This window comes from Triplophysa rosa, linkage group LG5 (assembly GCF_024868665.1).
Source record: "Triplophysa rosa linkage group LG5, Trosa_1v2, whole genome shotgun sequence".
Lineage (NCBI taxonomy): Eukaryota > Metazoa > Chordata > Actinopteri > Cypriniformes > Nemacheilidae > Triplophysa > Triplophysa rosa.
In genome coordinates, this window is record NC_079894.1 from 24,706,512 (window position 1) to 24,713,181 (window position 6,670).

Genomic DNA, 6,670 nt, shown 5'->3' on the forward strand with positions numbered 1-6,670 from the left:
TGCAGTTACTGAGGTGGAGTTCTTTGTAAATTGTACAGGTTAACAGCTCTTAAAGGGACAGTTAACCCAATAATGAAAATTCTGTCATCGAGTTGTTTCAAATTGGTATACATTTCTTTGTTCTGATAAACACAGAGAAGGATATTTGGAAGAATGCTTGTAACCAAACGGCAATGGGGAAGAACTGTTTGCTTTCCTACATTCTTCAAAATATCAACTTTTGTGTTCAACAGAACAAAGAAATGAATTAAGCAAATTTTCCTACTATGGTAGTCAATGGTGGCTCATAACTGCTTGGTTACAAGCGTTCTTACAAATATCTTTCTCTGTTTTATCAGAACAACGACATTTATACAGATTTGGAACAACTTGAGGGTGAGTAAATGACATTTCATTTTGGGTGAACTGTCCCTGCAATGCAGTTATATTTCACGTCCCTTTCCGTATTGATCATAATGTTTCAGAGAAAACAAAAACAATGGGTAATACTTTAAAAATTATACACAGAGAGAGTTCCCAGCCAACATTTGTATGTGGGCCCCATATGGGTTTTATCTGGGCAATATGGGCTCCACATGGGCATAGGTTTAAGATGGGCAAAACATATGGGCCCCGTGTGGGATACCAATATGGGTCCCACATAGCTTTGCCCATATGAGACCTTCATGGGCTCCAAGTGGGCATATGATTTCATGCTTAAAATACATTATGCATTTGAACTTTTTAAAGTTATTAAATTTGGTTGATAATCCTTTTAAACATACAAATATCTCAGATATTTAGGCTGATTTTGTTATGTATTTAATGCAAATGGAGTTTCTAGAATATTTTTGTTAATTAATTCAATAGGCCTGTATAAGTATTTTCTTCCTTTCACTGTCCTAACTGTATGAAAATCAACCACGATAGATAAATGCAGAAATCCAGGTCAATTTACATGAGTCTCACAAGCGACGTTCTTGCTCAATTTGATAGATACTTTCGACTTCGTACTTAGCTGCGCAGACCGACCGGCCTACGTCACAGTACCGCGAGATCGATCAGGAAGCACTTGCCTAGAAACGATGTCGCGGTATCTTGATGTCATAACCCGATTGCTTAGCACAGGTGACGCATGGAGTCGAGCACACCCCTGACCGAGAACACTTTGTTCCGCTTGACAAAGTAGTTCTCCTGAGTTTTGGTAGATTTTTCTTATATCACATAATTAAATATTCTTTTGTTGAAAATGTTTAATGTTTCAATGACAGCTATGATTTAAATCAAATAAATAAATCAAACTACAGAGGAGTTTCTTTATCGGCGTAAGGATATCTTTGGCAGAGCAGTGGCGCGCTGGCAACTCTACCGAGCAGCAAGTTTATCGAGTCGGGACTGGAAATAATCAAAAATAAGAAGGTAAAATTCATATTTTCTTAAGCGTGTTTTTGTTATCCGTGTTATCAAGCACCGGGAACCCTGTTTTGACAGTCATTTTCTTTTGCATTTTGTAAGCCTGCGTGTACCTGCCATTTTTCCACCTGAGGTAAAATTGAATTGACTTTACCACAGCCTATGACGAGTGACACTAATTTACGATATTTAACCATTTAATGCCATTCTTTTTAATTCCTCAGACGTCTAAAGCTCAAAAGGCTGATGTCAGAAACGATGTAACGTTAGGACATAAATTGTAATCTGTTCTGAGACCAGATTTTATGAAGGTATTTCAGTAGCAAAACTTGAGAACTTGTACATCTTAAATTGAAAACTTGTAAATTAAGTATTTGCACTTGTATGCTAAAATGTACACTCGCAGCCCCAATGTGAAAACCGTAAAGTAAATATCTGAAGTTGAATGTCGAGATTTGCACCCGTAAACAATAATCACAAACCTGTGTTCTGAGTTTAAAGCTGCAGACAAATAGACCCAAATGTATAAAATGGCATTTGCAAAAATAAATCGACAGGCACAAATGTGTAGTGCACATTTGTACTTACTCATAGATTCAGATTCGCAGTGCAACCACAAACAGGCAGCTACAACTTCTCAAATCTGTCACTGCAGTTTCAAATCTTCCCGCCTTGACTTTTGCTACTACTTTCGCGATAAACCCGTTGCAAAACTAACTTGTGCACTTGAAAGCTCAGAGGCGAGAGAAAGAACGGCATTTGATGACGTCATGTAGCTGAGCCACACCGCCCCCTAATGGTTGGGAAAATCACAATGAAAGGAGTTTTTTAAATCACTAATACAGTACTTAATTTAAGATGAAACTCTACATCAATAAATACATTTTCCGTAACAAAAATACTACTTATGGCCTCTTTTTGACTATAAATTAACTTTTCTATTTTATTCTCTTTTCTATTTACTGCAGTATATCTTTGTTCTATGTTTGTCCTTTATTATATATTTATTGCTTTTCTACCCCATCTGCAAAATATATATTTTTACAGGTACATAGGCTACTGAATGACAATAAAGATATTGAATCTGATAAGGGTGGTGTATAAATTAGCAACCTAATTAACAACCTAACTTAGCTGAAGCAAGTTCGCTGATGATCAAATGATCAAAATTAAAAACAGAAAATGTACAGTCAGCCTGTCATTGTGTAAGGCTCCTATATCAGAATGATCAGAATCAGTTCTTGTATAACACTGAAGAGGTTTATTCGGCAATAACAACCGACTGGATGCATTATCCTGCGGCTAGTAATTATCACATGAGAAAATAATTGTACACTAAATATTGATTAAATATGTTTAAGCTCATCTGTTAAAAATCCAAACCTTCCATGAGAAAAAAAACTTCCAGGTAAACCCACAACCCCAATACTGTATATGGTGGCATTGCACAGTCCTGCATACAATTTCTGTTCATTTTCAATGTCTTTACATATTGAAAATAACAAAAAATATAAAAAAGTAGAAATAGCTTAAAAGTGCAATAATGGTCAATAATACATTATAACTAAAGAAATAATAATTCTCAAGGGTTAGGCTATAGAATCATGTTGAACTGTGTAAATGTACATTTTTATATAGTATATCAATGAACATTATAGTAACATACGAAAATGTAGTCAGCCTGTCATTATATTTAAAACAAACAATACCAAGTACACAACGGATTATCGATAGTATACAGAATGATATCATTAAAATACATTACGAAATGATATATATACAAGATAGTATAAGTCATGGAATAGTTATACATGATAGTATACATAAGTGTGATGGTTTCGCTTCAGTTGAAAACTGTTTTATTTAAACATATTTAGAACTATTTATTTGCTATATCCTTTCATTGTGATTTTCCCAGACCATTAGGGGGCGGTGTGGCTCAGCTACATGACGTCATCAAATGCCGTTCTTTCTCTCGCCTCTGAGCTTTCAAGTGCACAAGTTAGTTTTGCAACGGGTTTATCGCGAAAGTAGTAGCAAAAGTCAAGGCGGGAAGATTTGAAACTGCAGTGACAGATTTGAGAAGTTGTAGCTGCCTTTTGTGGTTGCACTGCGAATCTGAATCTATGAGTAAGTACAAATGTGCACTACACATTTGTGCCTGTCGATTTATTTTTGCAAATGCCATTTTATACATTTGGGTCTATTTGTCTGCAGCTTTAAACTCAGAACACAGGTTTGTGATTATTGTTTACGGGTGCAAATCTCGACATTCAACTTCAGATATTTACTTTACGGGTTTTCACATTGGGGCTGCGAGTGTACATTTTAGCATACAAGTAGCAAATACTTAATTTACAAGTTTTCAATTTAAGATGTACAAGCTTCTCAAGTTTGACATTAAATTGATAGCATGTAGAGTACTCATTTGTGCTGTAAACTATTGATGCTGGACATATCAAATAACTGTATTTGTGTTCTTCTGTTACAGGTGTGGACTGAAACCACTGGAGCACGAGACAGGGGTGGAAAAAGAGCCCTTAACGCAGTCTGGCACAAAACATCAGACTGTCAGCAGTTTAAGCGTTCAAAATATTTTTTGTTCAGTTGAGTTTAAAGTACCCTTTCTAATCTGAAATCTATCAAACTATTTTTAATGAATTTAACATTTAAGACTGTTTTTAAGGTTGAGTTAAATATTCTGTGTTAAGGATCAGAAAATGATAATAAATTTGATATTGAACATCCATGTGTTTTTCATTTTCAGAATGCACCTATTATGTTTATGATGTACAAGGCACATGTAAGGTCGGAGCCAAGATGTCCCGACCAGAGACTATTCTTCTCCTGAGAAACAAAGAATGGTTCTAAGCACAGTGGGGAACCTAGGCCAAAAGGGTGCCCCTTCCTGAAAGAACAACACACCGATTCCTGATCAAAAGATAATCATCTCGGGAAAAGGACAGAGAGCATCTCTCAATACAGTGAGAAACCTGAACCAAAAGGATACCTTCCTTTGAGAAACAACGACTCCCTCCAGTACAGCAAACTCCCTACTGAGCTAACACCTACATCTCAAACGATGCATACAAGTGAATCACAGATGCAGACCTCACCCTGCACCCCCAACTGTTCCTTTCTCTCCCCTCTCACTCAACGCAGGACACCCAAAAGCTCTGAGGACCGTACACAAGAAAAGAACACGTCACATACACAAAAAATCATACACATGTTTGGTAACATCCAAAAGGTCTCAGTGCAACTGGTACAATGGTCTAACTCCCATAACAACAATGATAATGACAAAGTTTTGTAAGAACTTAACAAACTTCCCTCAGTGCTGGAACATTTCTCACACATTTGGTGACTTTCACCAATCACCTACTGTATGCAGATTAAGTACAGCCCCAGGGATCACAAGACCCAATCACAGCCAAATTCCTAACTCTAAAGAATATTTCCATAATGCTTTGTTCTGGTTTGGTATTTAAGGGAAGTTGACAAAAATATCAGGGAATCTGTAGCCAGATCTCCCGCACAAATTCCTGTGTGTCGTCTCTTGCCAGGTATGCAACATTGAACTTCTCTTTGCTTTATTTCTATGATTTTCTATTATTTGTTATTGAATTATATTGATTGCCATTGATTATTGAATTGAACCTTGAATTGGATTTTGAATTATGCTTACCTGGCTAATAAATTGTTATGTTTGAATTCATTCTGTATTGTTCTGAGTTTATAAACTTTAGTAGATCACGCTATATCCTTTGTTACCGCAAATCTACGTTCAGGTTAGTGACGGACTAGAATCCTGTATTAGGTGGAGCATTGGGCACGCCAGCTGAGATTTTAGAGCTCCGGCTAACTGCTTGGCATTAGTTTAAGTGTAATTAGACCGTAGGGGCTATCGTTTCCGTTTAGAACAGCACATAGGTTGTCTGACCAATCTAAATAGGGCAAGTCACCAAAACCTCTGGTTATTGTAATATTATTCTAACTAAGTGTACATAGGAAACTATGGCATGATTATATAAAGCTACCGTCAGAGGAAGTAAGATTTGTCTATTTATCTCTATGGAGTGGTCATGACCTCTGGTTGGAAAAATCATTACTTTAATTAAGTTGTCAATAGTCTAAGGGGACTAGATCAAATAATGTTTCAGGAAGTGCTGGTTGGAGACGGCCATCTGAGCATTACTAGTCATAGAAACCTCTGGCAGTGACCAAGACTGGCGAGTTTGTGACCGTGAGATCCGCGTATAACGCCTGGCTAAAGACTCTAAGCGACATTGAGAATCGGATGAAGGAGTGTAATTTAGAATAAAACAGAGGAATCAGACATCCGTCCAAATTTCACAATTATTAATGATAAAACTTAAATGTGAACTAAATGAGAAGTCGAGATATTATTAAATTGGAGTCAGATAAAATAGAGGTAATTAAGTGAAATGTGCTTTCATGCAAATACTGTTTCACTAAACAAAGGAAGACAAGAACACGTGTGAAGCCTTCGCCACACCTCTGGATACCGTCATTGGACCAGTGGGTGGTGCCTTACACAAATATAAAGTAGTAGATTATTCATTTTGAAGACTAACATCTAAGAAAGCAACATCCAAATGCTGCAGTTATCATTTAATCAGTAAAAATTGCATTGTATTTGGTAGAGCATAAGAATGGGAAAGGTCAATTACAATTTAGCAATAACAAAAATTGTACTGTCCAGGTAGGAAACCTCAAAAAACATAATCTAGAACCACTAAAGTATACACTATGCAGGGCTCCTCCATTAAACATACATGGCCTTATGTGGTTTAATCCACATGTGCTTTATAAGGTGGGACCAATATGGGGCTTATGCATGTTGCCCACTTGGGTCGCACATGGGCCCCACTCAATTCACATAGGGCCGACATGGAACCCGTGGACAAACCCACTTGGGGCCCATGCCTCAAGCCCATATGGGGCCTACATTGGCCCCACAAAAAAATGTTGGCTGGGTTATTAGCTGATGAATTGAGACCTTATTGTAATCTTAAGAAGGGGCGGTTCTAAGGAGCCACTGCCCCTGTGCCACCCTAAATCTGGATTTTTTACCACAACCGAGCAATTTCGGGTGCAATGCACAGTTTGTCCTGCGAGTGGCAGACAGTAATTATGCTTGTCTGTCAAAAGGAAGATTACGCAAGCAAGATGTAAACAATGTCGAGTCTGTGCGCCTTCAGCGAGATTACGTCTACATCATACAGGTAATGGAAATATTTTGTTAAAATATAAT